We start from the raw sequence: 23,768 nt of genomic DNA, 5'->3' as shown, positions 1-23,768 counted from the left end.
AAAAGAGGTTAAATATGATTTGAACATTTTTTTTTCTGTCGTCCCTGGTTTGTCTTCTTGAATTATTGATATTTGGATGAGAAGTGATGGTGAGATGTTCTGCACTATTTTTCCATTGAGGATGTTTTTTATGATGGTTAGTAAACCTGCAGAGGGTCTCCCCTTTTGGCCTTTATATGCTTTGTTCAGTAGGCACGTGGCCCCGTTCATGATAACATTTATATATATTTGTGTGTATACCCTACGATTTGCGTACTTTTTAGGCCACGCCCCTCCCACAAGCCACGCCCCCAAATGAGGGCCCCACCTCGATTTCTTACCCCACTTCAAGCCCTGGCGCTTAGGGCCTTTGGTCCAATGGAATCGCGTATGCGTGCTGACGCACTTACGCGCTAAGGGCCTTTCCTCGATTCACACGCTGACGTGCAGAATTTTCACGTGCCAAATCACTCCGTATCAAGCTGGCAACGCGTAAGCACACGGAACACCACGCTCCTGCCCAAAAGGCCGAATTACTGCCCCCCAGATCCCTGAGCAGCCTCCCACGAGCCATCTGCTGCTGCCTGCCTGCCTGCTGCCACCGTGCCCTGCCATTTGGTGCCTGCACATCAGCCATCTGCAGGGGTCCAGTTGCTGTGTCCACCCCTGCTGGAACAGAACACTCCCGACTGGGATACCATCGCTCCACAGCCCAGCCCCAGGACCCAGTTGCCCACCCACGCCTGCCTCGGGGGTCACCATGTTGGGGCAAACACCATCCGAGACCACTGGCGACCCCCCGCCAGAGGGGCAGAGGGCCACCAGCTTCAGTCAGAAGGAAGTTGGTGTCCTGGTGGAGCTTGTCCTGGGGCATTATGATGCCCTCTTCGGATCACCACGCGCCGACAAAGAAAGACGGGACAGGATCTGGGACGACTTTGTGGTTGCCATCAACACGGAGGGGGTGGCAACACGCAACATCAAGCAAGTCAAGAAGCTCTGGGAGGACTTCAGGTCCAGGACCCTCATAAAGGCCCGGCGCCTCGTGGAGGGGGGCCGGGGCAGCATGAGTACCATCCAGCTGAGGGTCCTGGAACACGTACGCCCAGTGCTCCATGCCCAGATCCTTGAGAGGCAGACCCGTCTGGAGTCGAGCGGTAAGTGGCCAAGCATTGCTGTGTGAGACAGGGCATGTTGCAGCGTGCTGGTTGTCTGATACTTGCCTGTATGTGTGACATAGGCCATGTACGCGTGTGTGTGTGCAGGGACATCATGGTCATGCATGTGAGACCAGTAATGTGTGAAGCACACGGTTGGTGTATGTGTTTAAATGTAACATGGGGAGCCCTATGCGGAATGGACACATGAGAGCATGCCAGTCTCTGTTCCTGGACATGGGTGTGGGTGAGGGATGGGTGCTGATGCCATGTACATGTATGGTGTCCATGTCTGTGTTTCTGACCTGCGTGACTGTGACTTGTGGATGCCATGGATGCATGACACATGTCTGTGACAATGTTCAGATTCACTGATGCAGCCTAGTTATCCTTGCATCCACTGTGTCTGGGGTGTACGAGTCCAGATGGATGAAAGTACGTTGAAGTGTGTGCATGTGATAGGCATGACCCATGATGCATGTGAGTCCAAAAACAACATTGGGCCTCATTACGACCCAGGCGGTAAGTTACCGCCTGGGCCGTGACTTTACCACCATGGCGTAAACTACGTTTACGCCATGGTGGTAGGCGGACTTACCGCCCCATTTCGAGGTCGGCGGGGCGGTTAGTCCCCAATCCCCATTTACCCTTCCCCATTCCCATTTTTGCCCCATAGGGCATAATGGGAGTGGGGAAGGCGTTAATTACGCCACCGTAAATTACGGTGGCGTAATTAACATCAAGGTCCCTTAGCGCCATGGATTTTAACACCTGCTAAAAGCAGGTGTTAAAACCTCCATGGCGCTAAGGGACCTCGTACTCAGGCGGTAAGGGTCGGCGCTGTTTACGCCGCCGTAAACCCCTTACCGCCTGAGTCGTAATGAGGCCCATTGTATGCTTCAAGAGTCCCTTGGACATGTTTGCTTATGTTCATAGCATGCGCCATGCCTGTTACTGCATGTGTTTTGCCTGCACTGACCCATGTGTTGTGGAGGGACATGATGGAAGTGATCTTTGACAGTGCCACTCATCTGCTATTGCTTCCTGTCTAGGGGACCATTGTACAGTACCCTGATGCTTGTGTTCTATGTCTCCCTCTACACAGCGCAAAGTGAAGAAGAGGGCGGAGACGGCGCTGTGGAGCTAAGCGGCGGGGATGCCCCCACGGCTGCAGCGGAAGGGGTGGGTGAGCCCCCGCAGGGGCTTGCAACGGCGGAAGACGGTGTGGAGCCATCCAGGTTGGTGGTTTCTACAGAGGAGGAGGAGGCCGCTACTGAGCCGCACATGGGGCCTGGTGGGGGCATCCCTGCTGGTGCAAGTGGTGCAGTCCAGGGGCAGGGGCAGGAGGCAGCACAGGTCGCCGTGGAGGTGCCTGTGCATGTCACTGTCCCTGACACTGTGACTGCACCACCATGCACCAGCAGGGATGCCCCATCCCAGGCCCGTCCACAGGTAGGGGGGATGTCCATGTCATCTGACTCCCCTCCACCTGCGGACGAGGGGACCCCTGGCCGTATGGAGAAGGTCCTGATTGGTGTCGCGTTGCGCACGGCTGTCATTCGTGATGAGGTGCGTGCTTCCCGGGGGGAGCACGCACGTCATCACGAAGAGCACCGTGCCAACGTGGCCCGGTTGGGAGCGGTCATGGTCGGGGGTCTCGTACATGTGTCGGGCACTCTGGCGACCCTCTCCTCCTCTGTGGAGGCTATCCGCCAGTCGTACTCCATGCCGTCTTCCGGCCCAGATGCCACCAGGGCCCCCTGTGGACCTGCCCCGACCAATGCAGCCACCTCGGTGGGGATCCCATCCCTGCCACAGTCGGGAGTCGGAGGTCCAGCAGAGGTGGACACACCAGCAACTGGACCCCAGCAGATGAAGGATGTGACGGCATCATCGGGCAGGGCACGTGCACGACGGCGTCGGTGGTTTCCATCAGCCTGGATGCCGTCGTGCTGGCACAGGCAGTTGTGTCGGAGGCAGCGGCAGGCTCGAATTGGGAGGCATCATGGCTCGGGGCCATCAACATCAGGGGTGCAGGCATCGGCCGGAGGGCAGGAGAACCCTGGAATGGGAGTGGCTTCCGTGTGGGAGCGGTTGGGCCAGCAGATAGGTGCGGAGCGGCAGCGGGCAGAGGAGGAACGGCTCACAATGGTCAGGGCGGAGAACTCCATGCGGAGGGCGCTGAGGCGGGCTGAGTGCCTCGAGGGTCTTCGCAGGGAGTTGGAGCTGGACACTGCATTATCCCTGCGGGACCTCGGGGCCAGGGAACATGCCCGCCTCCAAGCCATTGAACAGGAGTTCGATGATGCCCTGGCCCATGACAACAACCAGTGAGCCGTCGGACTAGCCCGCTGCCCTTGTAAATAGTTATGTAGTTAGGGTTAGGTTTCCTTTGCTTTTTTATTCATTTTGGACCTTTTGGACAATGGGCCACATTTTTGTATATAGTTTTATTTTATTAGGTAGTATTTTTATGTAGGTTTCATTTCTTCAGTTGGGATCATGGACCCTGGTTTGTTAATCTGTATATAGTTGACTGTTGGATTTTATTTTATTTTTTTGATTTACCCATGGAGCAATGGTTTTCGGTTTTGTTTTTACCTTGGATTTACTTTCTTGAACTGTGACTTTGGACACCTTTCCTTTGGATTATGATTTGTCGTTTTTCATTATTTTACGGACATGCTGCTTTTGGTTTTTGATTCCCATTGTCATTTGTTGATTTTTAATTCCATTTATGCTGTTTTTAATACATTTTTTTCATCAAACTTCAATGTGTAGCATCATCTCATTGGTATCATGCATATCATGATATGGGTTTTGAGATCCACTGACACCCATTGGGTGTATGTGAGGGCCATGTGTTCATTTCCAAACTTGCTATTGGGGTTCTATCATGTCATTGCCATTTCTGAGTGGGTGGATGCAATACTCGAGTGGGTGTTTTGCATTTGGAGGCTGACCATAAGGGCCAGGGATCTAGATTGTGATGACATGTTGGCTGGGGGACATGTGTGGGGGCCTGCTGGCAGGTGCCCTGCAATGCTAGGGGGTGGGGGTGCAGGGGGACATGAGTGGGACATGAGTGGGGGCCTGCTGGCAGGTGCCCCGCAATGCTGGGGGTGGGGGTGCAAGGGGACATGAGTTGGTGATCAGTAGTGCAAGGAGACATGTGCCTTTGCTGGGGGGCATGCCCATGTTGGGTGGGATGCCTGCGGGACATGACCAGGGATGCAGGGTAGTCCCCTGTGGTGTGGGCTGCCTGCAGGGGCCGTGGAGGGTGTACAGGGGACACCTGGGAGGACCCACACTGCCAAATCACATGTAGGACTCCCCGGCACCCCTGAAATACACGTACCCTGCTGAAATTGCGTGTGAAATTTCTCGCGCACCCCTGAAATACACGTACCCTGCTGAAATCGCATGTGGAATTTCTCGCGCACATCTGAAATACACGCGCCAAGGCCAATCGCGTGTGGAACTTCTCGCGCACCCCTGAAAAACACGCGCCCAGGCCAATCGTGTGTGGAACTTCTCGCGCACTTCTGAAATACACGCGCCCAGGCCAATCGCGTGTGGAACTTCTCGCGCACCTCTGAAATACACGTGCCCAGGCCAATCGCGTGTGGAACTTCTCGCGCACCTCTGAAATACACGCGCCCAGGCCAATCGCGTGTGGAACTTCTCGCGCACCCCTGTAATACACGCACACGCTCCCCCAGGCCCGATCGCGTGTGGAACTTCTCGCGCACCCCTGAAATACACGCACACGCTCCCCCAGCCCCGATCGCGTGTGGAACTTCTCACGCACCTCTGGAATAAACGCGCCCAGGCCAATCGCGTGTGGAACTTCTCGCGCACCCCTGAAATACACGCACCCAGCCCGTTCGCGTGTGAAACTTCGCGCGCACCTCTGAAATACACGCACACGCTCCCCCAGGCCAGATCGCGTGTGAGACTACTCGCGCACGCGTGTTCCCGAAACCCGTAATGCACGTTCCCCGCTTTGCGTTTGCTGTTTGCCAGTCCGGTAAACTGGTAAAGGGTTGGCGCAGCCCTTTGCGATGGTTTTGCGATCTTGATGGCTTTTCCTTGCGCGAGGGCATTCTTGGGGGCGTAACTGACGCTGCTGCAGGGTCGCTGCGCCACTCTGCGCCACGTCTGCTTTTGGAGGCGAGAATCCATGAATACGCTGTGCGCGGAAATTGATTTTATCGCACGCGGCTGGCGCAGACATTCGCACGGGCACGCTGTGCGCCAGCCGTGTGCGACACTTTTGTGAGGAATTCCATGAATCGGCCTGTTAATGTCCTTTGGTTCAACAACACGAGGTTGTGGGACATTATGTAGCAATATCATGAGGTTTGCTCTGTTTAAGATCAGTCCATCTTTAGCTTTTAACACTCGCTCCAGTATGAGCTTATGTGAGCTATGTTTCTCATCACTTAGTTATCTTGCCTGCACAGCTTGATTCCCATCTCTTTGTTTGTTTTTGTTCTCCATAGGGCCAGTCACTCTTGACTGGTTGTTTTCTCAGTTTTACGCTATCTTGTGTTGTTTGATCAATCATTGCATTGAGCCATTTGTGTTGTTTTTTTCAAGTGTGTTTTGTTTTCTTCCAAGAGTTCTCTTTTTCTTGTAGTGTTGCAAATAACAGGGACTTAAGGCCCATACTCTCCGATTCATCCTTTTTTCCACCCACAATGGATGAATCCTCTTTATGTTCTTGGCTATCCATCTCTATCAGGTTGTCATCCTCATAGATCGATAAGTGCAGTCATGCTTCTTGATTACTGTCAATTGAATCACTTGTATAAGGCTCTCTAGTGGTAGATGGTGTGATGAATTCTCGGTCTCCATCATATTGTTTTTTCAATGTGGCTCCCATATTTTTATCTGAGGGCATACTATGCCCATCTCCGTTTATCGGATTTTCAAATGGTTTTAAATTTTGAATGAAATTACGTGTACCAACATTTGGTGCCGATTTTATATTTGGCACATTTTTGGTCTTTTTGTTTTGGTTCTCAAACTGTCTTCTGTTCTTTTTGTTTTAATTTTCTGGATTTTTTTTCTCAAACTCCCAGAGTTTCAGTTCAGTTTTTAAGAGGTTGATGGTATCGCTGAAGCAGCGTAAGAAGGCTCTTTTATCTTCTCGAGCGTCCTCCATTAGGTCGATAAGCGTCTTAAATATGACATTTTCAGAATCTTTTCCTGTGCCCTACTTTCTTTAGTGGCTTCAATGAAGGCTTCTATATATCAATTTGGATTGCATTAAAGCCAGTAGAGAGGTCTGGTCTTTATAATTTTCATGCAAGGCTTCATACAGCTCATGTAAAGGTGCTAAGGTTATTATCAACCTCGAGCCAACTGCAGCTTGTATGTTGGCACATAGGTCAGCATTTGCCTGGTGGATTTCCGGGCTAGCCACCATCTGTCTATTTTCTGTGGATTTCCGCTTTAAGGGTACTCTGTTTCTGAACCCTTCTTCTTCTTCGGTCTCACTCTCTGATGCAGAGGGGGAGACACTTAAGTCTGTACCTTGAGATCCTTTTGCTTTTCCTCGGGGTTGATTCGACAAGGAGGGACTTTTGGTTCCGGAGCAATCATCCCTAGGACTACTCACTGTTTGACGGAATGCATCGTCACACTTTGCAGATTTAGACTTTTTTTAGGTGCCATTTGCAAGGTAGATTTATTTGCGTCCACCTCCATGATGGTACGTTTGGCTCTCTTCGGATGTGGGGTGGAAGTATTAGGTGGTTGATAAAGATCCCCCAGGTGACCCTCCTTCGAGTCAATTCTGTTTGGGATCATGCTTCGAGTCCTGTCTTGCTCGCTCATTTCATCTGACAGATCGTTTCCACTTCTAGTCCCTGCTTGCCCTCCCTCATAATGGGCTTTGCTATTTGTTATGGAAATCCCCAGAGGTACATTTTGATCAGAGTTGTTCTTTGAAGGTGCACGATTATACGAACAGACTGTCAAGTCACATGGTCAGACACTTCTTGTCCTGCTTGATGTTCCCCATGTGCCATGTTAATGTTCTCTTGACTTAACTCTGCATTATTTTTGGATTGGAGAACTGGCTCTTTTTTTTAAAGTGGCATCTAATTGATTCTACTTCTGTTAATGAGTTTGCTCTTGGTCTTATCTTTTGTCCATGCATTTGTTTCTGCAGCATACCAACCCCATGAAGCACATTTCTGGATGTTATAGATTGTTCCGGTGCAGGTGTTTTTTTAAACTTTTGCTTGAGAGGAGATTTAATTCCTTTAGAATAAACATTTGTTGTGTCTCGATTCAGGTTGCTCTGCATTTTTGGTAAATTTTGTGGTTTTGCGGCTACTATTTCTCCACAGTCTAGATGATTAATACCAACTTATGTTAGCCGCTTTTTTTTATCACAGCGGGTCACCCAAGGCATCTGCATATATTGGTGAGTCCACACTATCTTGATTATGCCACGTTTTTTAACATTGTGTGTGTCAGTTGAAGCAAATTTGGGGAAATTAAAGTGTGCCTCTTCACTTGGCATGCAAAATACCTCCTCGGCTTCCTCAGCAGCCTCGGCACCATCGGCTTGCGCTTCCTCCCTCTCCTCACGTACTCCCACAGCGTCTCGGCTTGCAGCCGTCATTTCACTCTGTGCCCCCGTCTGCACATCCGCAGTCCCCTCGGCAAGCCGCCCAGCCAACGGTGGCTGCAGAGGACCAACACCGGCTGCAGGGACTGCAATACTTACAGCTTCACCACACGAAACAGGTGAGGGGGCAGGCGGGGTGGGGGATAACGCAGTCACGTAACACATACCTTGCTTCTTGACTGAAGCTTTGTACACGCTCAGAATTTGAGGAGGTCGCAGGGTTTGTTGAATAGTTGGCTCCATTCTGTCGGTGCTAAATTCTGCTCCTCCCCTCTCAAATGGTGTCAGAATACTCAGCTGCTCAGATGCATTAATGAGGTGCATTTCACCCTCCTCACAGGCAGCACTGGGTTCACTTACGTCTGGCAGCTTCATATGGCTCTGTGTGCGAGGGCTTGCTTGTTTGGAATATCAAGGCTCTTTTCCATGGCGTCCCTCAGTGCCCCCTCTGCGAACACTCTGCAAACACTCCGCAGACGCTCCATGTCAGGAGTGTAGCTTTTAAACACAGGGTTCACCTCCAACAGTAGCAACAGAAGAGTTACTGGGATTCTAGCAGGGCACCTCACAGCTCCACAGGTCAGCACACTCTGCAAACACTCCGTTAATAACTGGGCAAAAAGCATAACATGTATAATTGTTTCTCTAACCCATGAAAAAGATCCAATCTATACCAAGTCACCAACAGTACACAGGAGCATTTTCCAACCCATGTTTGGGATCCCTGTTCCTACAATATATGCATTTCAACAACAGCACGTATGATGGATGTGCCCAATGTATGCAAATGTAAGAACAAGCTCTTGTTGGCTTTACCCAATAATGCCACAACTGTCACTTTAAGTACATAATTATGTTGGCTTTGCACGCCAATGCCAATATGAGCCCTACAAGGCAATGTGTTCATGCTGGCCGTGCAAATATATTCCAGTATTGCTATTGTTAGAACACTCCATGTGTTGACTTTTCCCAATAATGCCATTACAGGCAGCCACTGTAAATAGAAATTCAGTTGGCTTTGTGCAATAATGCTCTGACTGCAGCTCTAAGAACACAGTTGTGTTGCCTTTTATCAGTATTGATACTGTAAGACCACAGGCATTTTGGGAATCACATTGCTGGTGCAGACATTAATGCAGACTTCCTGTCCCCTATGCACTGGTCTCTCCATAGCAAAAGCACTGGTAACTTACCCCTCCCATGCACACACACTCTCCATGGGTGCACAGACATACAGAAATGCAGGCATAAAAACACACTTGCACATATTCACAAAACACTCACATGCAGGAACATTTTATTTTAAATGTACCTTATTTTTAAGAATGGCCTTGTTGCTCAGGTCCCTAAAGTCTGCTCAGAAAAGTATCTGTGCTGTAACAGGAAGATGGGAAAGGGAGTTGACTGACACTTCACAGTGAATTCCACCTCCAGCGTGGTCCATTACAATAGATGGGAAGAGTATTCAAATAGACATTCTCGTGACTTTCTAAGGGCTGTGCTCTCATGTTCCATCCACTGGCTGCAGGGACAATGGCCTTTGCAGACCTCCGCTTGGGACAGCAGCTCACATGAAGGCCTGCAGTGCTTCCGACTCTGCAGAAAGAAGGCACTCATCCTGTCCTGCACAACACTCCTGAAATTGAGCTCTGTGCACGACAGAATGAGGGACACCTCTGCATTATGGGAAGGATTGTGCCACTATTCCCATTAAGCACTGCCTGCCACTGGTTGTAAGGAACTAATGTGTATCTGATTTGACTCATAGATGACAACGAATTTGCTAATAGCTCACAAGTGATGTTGCCAGGAGTGAGTAACAACAATTCAGGCTATGTTGTGATCTATATAAACGGTCATTATTTTTAGATAGTGAGCCCCACGATACTGTGGTCTATGAAACCATACACAAGTGAGGCTTTGTGTCTGTGCACATTACATTAAATTGTTCTAAGATGATCGCAATTGTAGCATTCAACCAAAGTAAGGCCGAGTAAGCAATTTACCGAGGCTCACCTAATCTCAATGGGGAAGCCTGAATTTGAGGCGAGGTTTCCTGAAACAACAGTTTACAATTTGGTGGTAAACTAAACCTCCTTGCATCCCATCTTTAACTTTACACCAGTGTATGAAGCGTTCTGCATAGTAGTCTTTCAAGAGCTCAAACAGTAAATACTCTGATCAATAAAACTCGCACAGAAGTCCCAAATTACATGGTAAAGCAAGTATGATCTTTCTGAAAGAAGAAATGGGCACATTTGAGAATGTGTAACTGTATTGTTTCCATAGTACCGTTTTGAATGGCAGGACAGGAACTTTTGTTGAATAACTATTTGAGAAGTTGTTACAATAGATAGAATAACCATACTATGGCCCTGTCTGGGGCTAGAGGGGGCCCTTCTCCCTGCTCGACGCTGGCACCCCTTGGCTCGTGCATTCCGGTTTCTGCAAATCCACAGACCTGGTAAGCCTCCTCGCTCTCCCACGGCCTGGTAAGCCGCATCTGTTGCATGGCCCCCTGTTTCTTTGACTCTGGCCACAGTATTTTCTTTCCCGCAAGGTACCGCCTTGTACCCCCCTTGGGTGCATTTCTCATCACACTGCCTCACAGCCTCAATATCTCCTTCCCTGCTACCCTAGTCCACGTTGTCCCTCTCACCTGCCTGCACACCACTACAGACTCGCCTGCATCGCACCGGCTAGTCATAACTGGCTGAATTGACTGTGTTGTTTGCCTGTCCATTCCTTGTTCTTTGAAATGTACTATCTTATCATCCACTAATCTCCTATGTTTCACTTTACTTCCGCTGCTTGCTGCCTTGATTCTTGACCTCTCCTCCCCTTTTGGGATACTTCAATTCAATTTGCCTGTCCGCCATTCATCATGCACCAGCGCTGGTATTACAGATCTATGGGCCTCATTACGAGCATGGCAGACCGGGAACTACGGTACCGGTAAGCATGCCGGTACCGTAGTTCCCAGACCACAATACTAAGGGCTGTGCTCCCAGGTGCCTGACAGCCTGCTATGTTTTTCCGGGCGGGCTGACCGGCACCCGCGAGCACAGCACGTCGGATGCACTGGCACAACTCTGTATGTGCCGGTGCATCCAACATCCCCATTCCCATTCAGCCCTATGGGGCCGAATGGGGAGTCCCATGTTACCGACATCCGCAAATGGGCAATTACCATATCCACCGAGCTCGGCATGACCTGGTTCTTGCCCATATGCGGGTGCCAGAAAAAATGCAACTCCGGCAGCAGCCGTGCCATTTTTAACGGTACGGCTACCGCCAGAGTTGTAATGAGGCCTGAAACCTCTGCCACTCTCTAATATTAGGTCTTTTACACAAATCTAGATGTTCCTCAATGTAGCATTCTGACTGTTTTTCATGAAATTCGAATCTAGATATGTCTGCTTCTGTTGGCTTCATTTAAATACTGTCGTTATCTTCATTGTGCAATTTTAATCTGTTGCTTTGGGACTGCGCTGACTTTACCCAATAGTTTCATTTCTTTTGCATTTCGAATATTGCATCTTGATGGTTCTGGCTCTGCTAGCCGTATTCAAATGTTTGCATCTTGATTGTATGAGATTTTCTAACTCCTGTTGTTTTTACTCATTGGGCTGCGCCAAAATGCTAATTTCTTTTACTCAGTTGTGAATTCCTAATCTGAATACTATCTATAAATACTGTTGAGTCAATACTAGGCCTTTACGCTAGGCCTCTTTACCTATCTTTGAAATTCATATCTGAGTACTACTTCATATACTGCTATTGCATGTCTAGGCCTTTCTTTACCTATCATTCCTGGTTGTTCTTTTTACTTGCTGCTCTTCCATACCTGTGAATTTTTTGTACCACCCTGCTGCCTGTTGCAATTTAGGATCTTTCCCTCTTACCTTGTTATTTTCTGTTTTCATTTGCTGCATTGACGCGTCCCCCCCTGATTGCTGCTAGGCTGCCGGGTGAGTGCTGTGTGTTTTGTGCAATCCCCATGCCCGCTCTCCAGCCCCCCCTGCAACTATGGTGCTATCCATCTTTCCCATCTACCAGTGCTCTCAGCCCAATGTCCTACTTCTTGACAGGCATCTTCCCTCTCTCATTAACTTCCTCCCTTCTCCTGGCACTCCTCTTTATGCCACCCCCTCTGGCCTCTTTGTCCCCGCAGACAGAAGTACCTCGTCCTGTACCCTTTCTCTGAAGACCTTTAAAAGTGGCAACCTGCTATACCTAGCTACACTCAATTCACGCTCTGCTGTCAAACACTCCTGACATCTGTCACCTCCTTGAAAACTTTGACCTTGACGTCCTCGCCCTCACTGAGATGTGGTTAAATGCCAGCTATGTACCTGCTTTTGACACTCTCCTTCCTGATGGTTACAAGATCCTCTCCAAGCCCAGGTCTAAACGATCTGGTGGTGGAGTGGCTCTTGTATTCCCTGAATGGGTCCCTGCCTCTGTCACACTCACTTAATCCTACTTCTCCTTTGAATGTCTTATTTGTTAGCTTTGTGTCTCCCCTTTCCTCTCGCTCACTCTCGCTACCATCTACAGGACCCCTGGGCCAATCTCCCTCTTTCTCTTGGAGTGGGCCGACATCGCTGCTTCACTTCTGGCCTCTAACTCTTCTCCTCCTTGCAGACTTTAATATTCACATAGACTCATCTGATGCAGCCACTCATATCATATCTAGCCTTCTGCAAGCTGTTGTGACTCTCTTTCCCCCACCATTCTTCCCTCTGGTCCAACCCTCTCAGCCGGGCACACTCTGGGTGTGCTCATCACAGCTGATATCTCTCTCTCTAGCCCTTTCACAACCCCTCTCTCCTGGTCTGACCATGCTCTCCTCCCATCAGGAGCTTCTTGGCTCCAGAGCTAAGCCTCTGCCTTCAATGTCAGTCTCCTTCTCCATCATTCGACCAATGAAACAAGTGTCAGTAGCTGCTTTTGCCACCTCCTTCATTCCTCCACCACTCCTGCTACTGACTCCCACACTGACTCTTCCTTTGCTAACCTTTGCCTCTCCATCACCATTACTCTTGATATCCTTGCCCCTCCCATGAGTATTGTGGGATGTATTAACCCACTTATGTTCTGCCCTGCGGCATCACTGTGTCCTGGTGGTACCAGAATCATCAAAACCCCTATGCGCCAAAACCTATGGAAATTGTGCTCTATAAAGCACAAAAAAGATGGCTGCCAAATCTACCATGCATGTTGTCAGTGGTGGAACGGAGACCTTACTCCTGAAACATGTCATTGAGCTGCCCACCAAGTAAAAATGAAAACTGCATGAAAGGCAATGCTTTACTGAAAGAAACCCAGAAATTGTTCTTAAATCCCTTTTTCTTGGTTGCTGAAACAACAGAATGCCGGTCCAAAACACAATAAAACATCCAATATCCTTGCTGGGTGTTACCCATCACTTCATTTAAGAAATCATTATGAACATACAATGTCATGAAAAGCGGAATCTGTCATCAAAATATCTACAGCAAAAATGTGCCTGCCTGTGAAATCTGTCAAAATATGGCCGCAGTACCAGCGGCCGCCTGTATCACAGCTGTCAGTAGTTTGCATCAGAAGTTTAAACTTTATCAAGAGGAACCTAGGTTGTAATTATTTAGTTTCAATGGTTTAGAAGCTGGAATAAGAGTTCTAGCTGCTTGTTTGAAAATTGCAAGTTTTGTTTAAAACCAAGAAAAATGTAATAAAATGTCATTGAATTTAAGCTGAACTCAAAGCCACCAAACCAGTTCCACTGCTTCCCCCAACAAAAAGCATCTCCCTTCTGCTTCCCACCAAGGCCAGGACATCACACCTTTGTGAGAATTAGATCAGGGGAGGAAATCTTGGGCTGCAGCAGAAGGGGACAATGGACTTTCTCTGGCTGAAAGGATATGCAGATTGTGAAGTGTCAAAAATGCCCTCTCCCAGAACAAAGGGGCGGATTGCTTCAGAGCTGCCAGGTGGAAAAGGAGGCGGGGACAGACAACCATTTGTGGATTCACAAGCACAGAAAGCATATTTTTAAAAAGACTGATAAATGACTGTGCAAATTTGTAAAAATTATAGAATTAACAGCATTGTTAATGTGATTTTTGGGTGCACATTTTAAGAGAAGCCAGAACTCTGTGCGATGTTCTGGGAAGGCACAGTGAAAATTCTGATTTTGTAGCAAATGTATTTGTGTCAGAAGCATGAAACTTCACACGCTTATGCCCATATACAATGCGCACATGTGTACAAATTTTGGATAAATTAGATATTGTGTCCTGGACAAAAAGTGCAAAATTCTGTCAAATCCAGACCCAAGATCCTACAGCGACGGGGCTTGGAAGAGTATTTGCTCCACAAAATATGTGATCTATGTATGTTATTGTTATAAAGATTGCACACATGTAAATAGGTATTATACCAAAAGTAGATTTTATGTTCAAAAGGCAAAGGGGAGGATGTTCTGCCTCATAAACCCACATCATCATTGTGACACCCTGTTTTCTCCTCCAATCAAGGGAGAGAGCAGACTCTAGCCAATAGCCTACCTAGAGGGTGCACTTAGGATAATTCAGCATACACACCCCTTTATCAAATGCATAAATAGAGACAGCTGAGGACTTTAAAGACAGACAGATCCACCCACCATCCCAATCTTGGCGAAGCACCCTGAAGGAGATCCATCCATACTCCTTGTTCCAGACTCCAGAAACTTTGCAAGCAGACAGGCTCATTGCATAGCTGAACCACTTTCAGCTGGGCCTTAACTTCCAGAACCCATCCCACAAACTTAAAGGGGAAACAAAAGGAACAGCCAGGCTGTGCTGTAACTGCTTGCCTGCCAAAGAATTATCTTCATAACCAGCAAGGGCAGATTAAACCCAATCCTGGGCCGCGCTGTGCTGTGCTGTGACCAGAGAGCCATTGCGGATCTAGTCCAGTCGTGCTGTGCCGTGCAGACTAGAGCGCCTTGCTGTCCAGTCCTACCGTGCAGTGTCCAGAGCACCTTCCTGATCGCTGACCCAGTCCAGTCTGGTGTGCCCATCAGTCTGTTCCAGAACCAGATCCCTGATGGTTCCATTCAAAACTTTTGTAGTGAGTATCCATAGTATAGGATTGTCACTAGCCTATGTACTGTCCATAGTTATCCCTATCCAAATCCATCCTATCTTATAGTCAGAACTGTATTGTTAGAAATATTTTTGAATTGCTTGAACTCTCTCTTATCCCTATTATCTTCATTCTGTAAATGTATTGTTAAATATTCTTACACTGATATATTTCATCTGAAGAAAGCAAGCTCCTCGGAAGGCAGTCACCCTGATCGGAGGCGCCCTGGTCTAGTGTCTGTGCTTCTGTGTAGTATTTGCTTCTTCATAGTGTGACCCTAGTGTAAAGAAATCCTGGTTATCTTATCACCTATCTCAGAAAAACGACCTCCATGAAAACGTCCATAACTTCTTTTATGCTAGAAACAAAATTTTAATGTCTGCTTGTAGCTAACATCCACAGCTTTCCATAGAACCAAAACCGCATCTCAAATCCATATAGTTCTCTCGCGATCGCGATTTCCGCACACAGAAACGTTTGCCGTGAATTTCCGTTTTGGCACAATATTACACGTGTAGAATAGCTTTTCATTGCACCCGACCTCAAGTTTTCACATTGCTTATTACTCTCAAATCATTGCTAGTGTTTGTCTGCAACCATACAAAGCGGATCCCATTAGAATTTAAGCAATTTCAGTGAATTAAACCAGATTTAGTGTTTTACCCAATCCATTCAAAGACAACTTTAAACCATTTTGACAGTTTGCCAATCATTCCTGTTTCTCTCTTGTGTTGCTGGGGGGAAATTGTGATTGACATTTGTTTGAATTCTGCATTCCTGAAAGCTGTCCTCTCTCTTTCTATTTCTTCATATTGCATAATGGGGGGATTGAGGGGTGTGCAGGGGGAAATAGTAACCACACTGCTATTTGATTTGAATATATAACCAAAAGTATTATTTCTGTGCTGCATTGTTTTTGCTCATCATTACTCCTTGTGATTAAAGAGATTGCTTAGTGTGACATCACCCCATTTGTGATTATTGTATACCCATTAAAAATAGTGTGATTATATTGTGAAATACATAAATAAATATTTTAACTTTGCAAAGCAGCCTGATTCCTGGTTCAGTGTGACCGGGGGGTTCAAAGAGAGGGGCGTGATATACGTGGTTCATCGTTCAGAATAAAATAACTTATAGACACAAATAATTAAATAAGGATTTCAGTTGTGCATTACACGCTAGGCATTGACTTAGGTGAAGTGCCGGATTGAAATCACATACAGATTCCGCATTAAGCATGCCTCCAAGTGCAGAAATTGGTACGATTCCAACCTAGCCAAATGTCACTGACCAAAAATTGTTGGCCTCTAGCACATCCTCGGACAAACTGGCCTGTCACCTGCTCCAAAGGCAATACAGACTCTCCATCCACTCCAAAAAATTGGCCCATATCAAAGCCTGCATCTTTGGGGCCACAAACAACATGGCTAAACCTATTCAAAATCTGCAAGGAACTTGCCAATTATACTTGTCTCTAATTCGCCCCTTCCTTCCCAGGCCCTTTGCATGACCTTGGCCACCCATTTCACTACTAAAACTCAGGACATCCTGTCTTTTCTCTCTTCAACCCCCCTCACTACTCCCCTTGTACTCAGGCCTCCCTTGGGCCCCCTCTCCTTCTCCCCTACTCCCCTACTTCTCTCCCATAGTGCTGGGTGAGGTCACCAAGGGAGTCTGCTCTATGAAATTCTCAAACAAACAGGTGCTCCACTGCTCCTCTAGGACTATCAAGGACAACATTTCCTCTCTTGCTCTCTCCTTGGCAGAGTTCTGTAACCATTCTTTTTCCACTGGTTCCTTCCCATCACCCTTCAAGCACTCTCTTGTGAACCCCCTCCTAAAAAAGCTATCTGCAGATCCTTCCTGACTGGCTAAATAGGTCCCTATCCCCACTACCCCGTTCTTGGGCAAACTCTTGGAAAAGTTGGTCATCTCCCAACTAATTCATCACACTGAATCGGTTGGCTGTCTCCGCGACCATTAGTCTGCCTTCAGAGCAGCTAGAGGCACAGAAACTGCTCTCCTGAACACCCGTGATGACTTGCTCTCACACCTTGATTCCAACTCTCCTTCCATTCTCATCCTCCTCCATCTACCCTCAGCCTTTGACATGGTCTATCATTCCATCCTCATAAATTGACTGTGTGATACGCTAGGCATCACGGACTGGGAACTGGATAGGTTGACCTCCTTCCTCTCGAATAGGCTCTCCCAAGTGCAACTGGGCCCATTGATCTCGTCTATCCCATGCTTCACCTGTGGCATCCCTGAGGGCTGTATCCTCTTGCTGCGTCTCTTCAAAATTTACCTTGCCCCTCTCTCCCACCTGATCTCCAATTTCTCTCCTCATTTTCAATGTTATGCTGATGAATTACAGCTCTCCTTTAAGCTTCCCCTCTCTGGCTCCCCTCCTTCCTCTCTCATTCCTGACTGTCTGACTGCTATACAGGCATGGTGGGCTTCTAACTATCTCTGCCTTAATGCCAGTAAGACTGAGATCCTTCTCATTGGACTCCTGACCCCTACTTCCCCTTACCCCCGTGTGAGGCAAAAAACCTGGGTGTCATCTTCGACTCCGTCTCACCCTGCAACACTGACCTCTCACTTTCAGCTTCACCTCCTCAGAGGTATCCTTCCTTTCCTCACCTTCCATCAGAAACTCAATTTCTCCAGAGCTCTGGTTCTCTCCAAGCAGGACTACTACCTCTTAATCTGCCTCTTTCCTCTCTCCGCTGTCTTCAACTAATCCACAATAGGACTGCAAGAACTATTCTTGGCCTCAAAACCTGGGACTGCATCTTTCCAGCCCTAAAATCTCTCCACTGGCTACCAGTGGTTGCAAAGATCAAATTGAAGACCCTCTGCATCATCCACATGGTGTTCTGGGGCCTGGGACCTTACTACATCGAATTCCCTCTTCCTAAATACCTCCCTGCTAGAGTTTGGTCTTCTAGCTCTAACTCTCTGCAGGTCAGATGCTTCTCCAAGCAGAGATTTGGGGGAGGGCATAGATGCCTCTGGAACAGCCTCCCTGTCCCTGTCTGTCTTGAGCCAGATCTCCTTAAATTTCGGAAGCTTCTCAAGATCTCCATTTTCACCTCCTTCTTCCCCCTGCCCCTGCCCATCCTTCACTTGTTCCACCTGCCTCTATGCCTGGTTTCCTGGATCCCCCATGAGCCTTACGCATGCCAGGCCCTCCTTCGACCAGTTTCCCCCTTCACCCCTTTACCAGCACTTGTCCTCGGGCTCCCTTTCCTGACTAGCCTACTGATACTGTTCCACCCCCCTTCCTTGACTAGTCTACTGAGTCTGGACCACCCCCTCCCTCGCACTAGCTGACCTCCATCTCTTCTTCACTGTGCACTTGCCCAGCACCCTGCCCCGTCCCCCTGCACTTCTCCCTCTTCCCCTCTCACTGCACTTCCTGTTATTGCAATTGCGCAATCCAAATGTCACAAGGCCTACTAGGAACGTTTTTGTTATTTTTCCTTCTGCCCCCCTCCCCCTTGTCTTGTGGCGCCTAGAAACACTTTTGGTCTATAGCCATACAAATAATAAATAAATAAATAAATAAATAAATAAAATCGTACCAAATAATTTCTAAACATAACTTTAGAAAAAAAGTGAGGCAGTTTATTCAAAGAACCTGCTCTTGTGTTACAAGTATGAAGACCCTTTTGTATCTGGAAGCAACATGTATTCCTAAAGTGCCAAGAGGCCATATGAAAGTCAGAAACTGTGCTATGTAAGCCTAATCATATGCAAATCAGAATGGTGATTGCAGCCACTGTTCTTCACTAATTTATTTCTCTACTAAGTACACAGATTGGATCCTCATCAAGGGAGAACCAACAAGATAGACACCCTGCCAAGTATCAACTCACAATACAAGCACTAGTTAATTCCCGTGGGTTAACATGCACAATTAATATTTAAGGGCAGTGTTACCATCCAAGGCATTAATGGAATTGCCTCAATGTTTACTGTACCACCAAATTACAAGCAATACAAAACCGGGGGTAATTCCTCCAGCACTAATTCAGTCTAAAGAATTGGTGCCATAGGAATTACCACTAACAAATCAGTGGTTATTCCTCCACTGCTAATTAAGCCGGTGGAATTAGCGCCAAAAATGACAATGGTAATTCCAATGTTTTACAAGGTGAAGTACAGCCAAAATAATGCCATAAAAAGGTGGTAAATACTTCACAAAATCGTGTAGTTACCTCTACCTGGAGGTACAGGTAAATGCATTCATGTGACGAAAATGAAGCCACAGAAACATTACATTGCCTCTAAAAGAGTATTTAAGTTCAAAACAACGTTCAAGCAACATGCACTTCCTAGCAGACACACACTATGCACTCCACAATGGAGACATGTGATCTCAAGTCAGACCCTCCCCCTTGGCAATGACTGATGAACAGATGCCAATCACACTCTATCGGCTGAACAGGCAAACCATAGCAGAGCTGCTCCACCTCATACAGGTAACCTTCAGAGTGGGATCAGCATGAGGACAGCTATCCCACTCAAGCTGAAGCTGGTCTTGTCCCGCACTTCCTAGCAACATTCACATTTGAGCACACTGTTGAAAAGCTGCATGGCATGTACCAGCCAACCTTGTTCTTAGTGTTGGTACATGTGCGTAATGCATTATTGCGACCTGTGAAATCACATTACAATGCCCAACACCCTGAACCAGGTGTATGTCACCAAGGCATGTTTCTATGCAAGAGCCTACCTGCCTAGTAGAATTACTGCACTGGATTGTGCATGTGGCTTAGGTCCCACCCAAAAGCACAGGCGCATATGTACCGCAACATGAAGGAGTACCATTCGATGAATGACGTGTGATGTGGATCTGATGGTGAGCCACTGCTGTGGTCCACCCAGGGTCCCAGGGTCCACCCATAATGACACAGTGCTGCCAAACAGCACCCCATCATGACACATGGACTCCCACATGGAACTTCATACAGAAATATTAAGTAAGTAGCAAGACTGCCAATGCTTTGCTTATGTGGACCAAAGAATGAGAAGGGGGTGTCCCAGGCGTTGGGGAACAGGAGTACTGCCATTCTCATGTGATGTATTTACAAACCTGTGTCAGTTTATGTTGACTGGGTGATAAATAATAAAAGCCAACATGGGGAGGAGCACACTAAACTCCAGAGTGAATAACTCATCACCAATATCAAGGACAGTGTGATATGAGTGGGTATAATGTTACTCTCTGTAAAAACCATGGGGGCATACAAATGGCAAGACCACCCAACAATGCACAGCACAATAAGCATTTAATAGCAATCACAGGTGAGAATTGTAGAAATGAGTAAGGATGATGTTGCAAATGGGATAGTGAGGAGATAAAGGTGGCCACCTCATTCACCATTGAGCAGGATAAATTGCACTTTTTGGCCATTACTCATTTAAAGACCCAGACACCTCTAATGTAGATTTCGCTCCTCCATGTATACCTGATGATGTACCTGATAAAAAAGATGCATACTTACACGATGAACCTTCCCATCATGAAATGCATCTCTTGCATATTGACATTAACTTTTGCTATCCACTGCTGCCATGTCTGATGACACAAATCAGAAACTCTGCATTGCTCCAGGTGGTGGCGTACAACAAAGCACTCATACTCTTACCCCATTTTCTCCACAGCATACTTTTATACACCTCCAACTCTTGCTGCAGACACTCTGTTATCTGGCTTGGCAAACACAGTGCTCTCCCGTGATATAGGGATTGTTTCTTACAAACTGATCTTGTGAAAAACTCCACAATACTAGGGCATGTTTTGAGCACTTCCCAAGTCCAACACCCACCCATTCACCAACTAACTAGTTTCAGTACCATGCTTCATTGGTTCTAGATAATGCCATAGCAATACAGCTCTGTTCTAAAGAAGCTGTACTCTCTTGAGTGCTACATTCATGCTTACCAGTAGCTTATCACATTTGAGAAACACACATCTCTACTTAGAAAACCATATACCCTCCTACTTATGCCAAATGTCTTTTCTCAGATGTTTGTGATTCTATTGTCCAATTTCCCTTTCCTTTCACCTTCTCCCCAAACCTCCTCTTCCTTTCGACAGAGTAAGCTTTGGCAGCACCCTGGCAGGCTCACATCATGCCACCTTTCAGACAAGGCCAGGAGCCATGCGACCACTTCATTGGTGATGGACACAGCATAAATATTGGACAACACATCATAACATAACATATGAACCAAGATGACATAGAGCACACATTTGAACTGCACAAAGGAAGATTCTGGTGCCAGTGGGGAACTCATGTATAGCCTTGAGAAGATGGGGCAGATTGTCATGGATTGTGCAATGCTGCACAACATGTGCATTAGAAGGAATGTCCTCATGCCTCCAGCGGACGGCAACACTCAACCAGACTCAGATGATGCTGTATACCACAGTCCACATTCATCATGAGCTCATTCAGAACTATTTTTGAACTAATATGATTTCACATTGCACTGAAATAGAACTTCACTGAAAGCACATCTATGACATACACTTAATGACCACTGGATTCATTTTCTACAATCCTAACTATTTAATTCAACATTGACACATCCATGCCCACCCAACTCCCACATCCCCAACCCCCATGTCCGCCCACCTACTGCATCCTCAATACCAAGGCTCACCCAACTTCTGCATCCCTTAAGCAGTGTCTGATGCATGGTATCCCCAAGTCCCGTTTGGTCTTTCAATGTCCATGTTTAGAAAGTGCTGAGGGGGACTGTCTCATGGGAGAGCACCTCAACGAGGTGCTGGGGAGATATCGCTCTGTGGATGTGGCTGAGATGGAGCTGGCTGTGTGATCCTCCAAATATATGCTGCAGTGTGAGTGTAATGGCCTTCAGCATGGTCTCATTGCTGGAGAAAATGGACTCAGCCAACTGCCACATCCTTTGTGCCACTACTACGAAAGCAGCAGCTGCTCCATATGCCACTCTCCTGCTCTGCCTCTCCATAGTGGATCCACCCTCCTTGACGCCACCTGAATACTATCAAACATGACCTGAGGGGGGCCCCAGTTGTTCCTGCACCATGACATCCATGCGCTCCTATTTCTGCTCCATCAGATTTAGGGGGTCATTACGAGGTAGGCGGTAAGGGCTTAACGGCGCCGGTAAAGGTGCCGGAGCCGTCAACCCCTGACCACCCTATTACAAGGTCTCCTTGCGGGACCCGGTAAGGACGCCTGGTACAACCAGGCGTCCTTACCGGGTCCCGCAAGGAGGCCAGCATGCTAACAATGGGCCCATTATTAACGGGCCTGTTATTAGCATGATCCCCATTCCCATTGAGTCCTATGGGGGCTCGAATGGGAATGAGGATGTTCAGGGTCTGGGTTTAGGGTCTGGGTTCCTTGCATGAGCAATTACCGGGCCCTCCAAAGTTGGAATGGCCCTGTAATTCCTCATTCAAGGAACCCGGGCCTGGTATCCGGTAAGGGGGTAGCCATGCCGCTAATAGCGGCATGGTTACCTCCTACCTCATAATGACCCCCTTAGTCTCGGAAACATAACATCAAGTGAGTTTTGGGGCACTGGTGACGATGGGTCATGGGGCACACCCACAACCCCCAGATTCACAAGGCCCTCCATCTTTAGTGTCATCATCATCATCACCATCAGTAGTAGAATCATTATCCTGATGGTGAAGCCACTGCAGACCCTGGCCAGTGGATAAGGGTAATGATGTGGTGCTGAGAGGGTATGGAGAGGGAAGTTAAGTAGAATGCAGCTGATGAGGCTCCCTCTTACAAAAACTGGCACCCTTATCCCAGAAATAGCATTTGTCAAAGTGGTGTTTGGAGACCCTGAGGCACATGAGGTTTTGATGATGATCACAACCGTGGCTGTTGTGGTAGCAAAGTCACACAGGGCAGGGGTGGTGGTGGCCAAAGTGTCACAGCTGTTGGAGGTGGAGATGACATAGGTGCTATGTGTGCTGACAGGAATGGATGATGGAGTGGTAGGGGCCTCTGACAAGCTGGTAGCTCATTCAGACTTCTGTTTGCTTTGTTCGACACTTCCATCACTCTGCCCTGCATCACTGGAGATGTGGTTGGAAGGTTGTGTTGGGTTTGATGTTGTGGTGGAGTAGATGCCTGCTTCTTCCTGGCTGGCATGGCTACCTATTATGAGAAAAGGGACATACTATACATTTCTATGTGCAAATCGGTTTGATTGTGAATTACAGTTGTAGGCCATGAATTACAGTCCTTATCAGAAAAGGCGGGAATGTCATACATGATACCCTCAAGACTTGAGATCCTGGTTTCATGCATCTACTGAAAGGATGGCATGTATTACAATGAATATTTTTTTCCAGCAAAGTGTTTTTGTGTACATAGGATCTTGGTAGATGGGATAGGGGAGAGGGCACAGGGGGTGATCAGAGCAATGAGGCTTGTTGCGCCTTTTCATGGGGCGTGGAAAGTTGTGGATGGGTGACAAGTGTCCCAAATATGTCTTTGTGGCCCATTGCATTTCATGATTGTGAATGCGTGTGTGTAAGAGTGATGAATGATTCTGCATGTCTACGAACTAGGTGTTAGTGACACATTCAGAATACATGGCACCCCCTTTATGTGACTGTTATGGTACTTTGGAGAATGTTCTGTCATTGCACATGGTGCCCTGTATATTGCTTTGCTCCTTTTTTCATGTGAGTTGGCAGTCACAGAGAATGCAGTTTGACAAGTAGTATAGGCCTCGAAGTTCTGTACAGGCTGTTAAATGAAAGAATGGACTTTCATGTAGTTATTATGCTCTGTTTGGTCCACTGACAGGCTCGGTGGATCTGATACCCTCCAGCCATGCCA

The sequence above is a fragment of the Ambystoma mexicanum genome, chromosome 5q (genome assembly GCF_040938575.1).
Source record: "Ambystoma mexicanum isolate Mex_15411 chromosome 5q, UKY_AmexF1_1, whole genome shotgun sequence".
NCBI lineage: Eukaryota > Metazoa > Chordata > Amphibia > Caudata > Ambystomatidae > Ambystoma > Ambystoma mexicanum.
The sequence above is the reverse complement of the archived record's forward strand: the minus strand, read 5'-3'. Positions refer to the sequence as shown.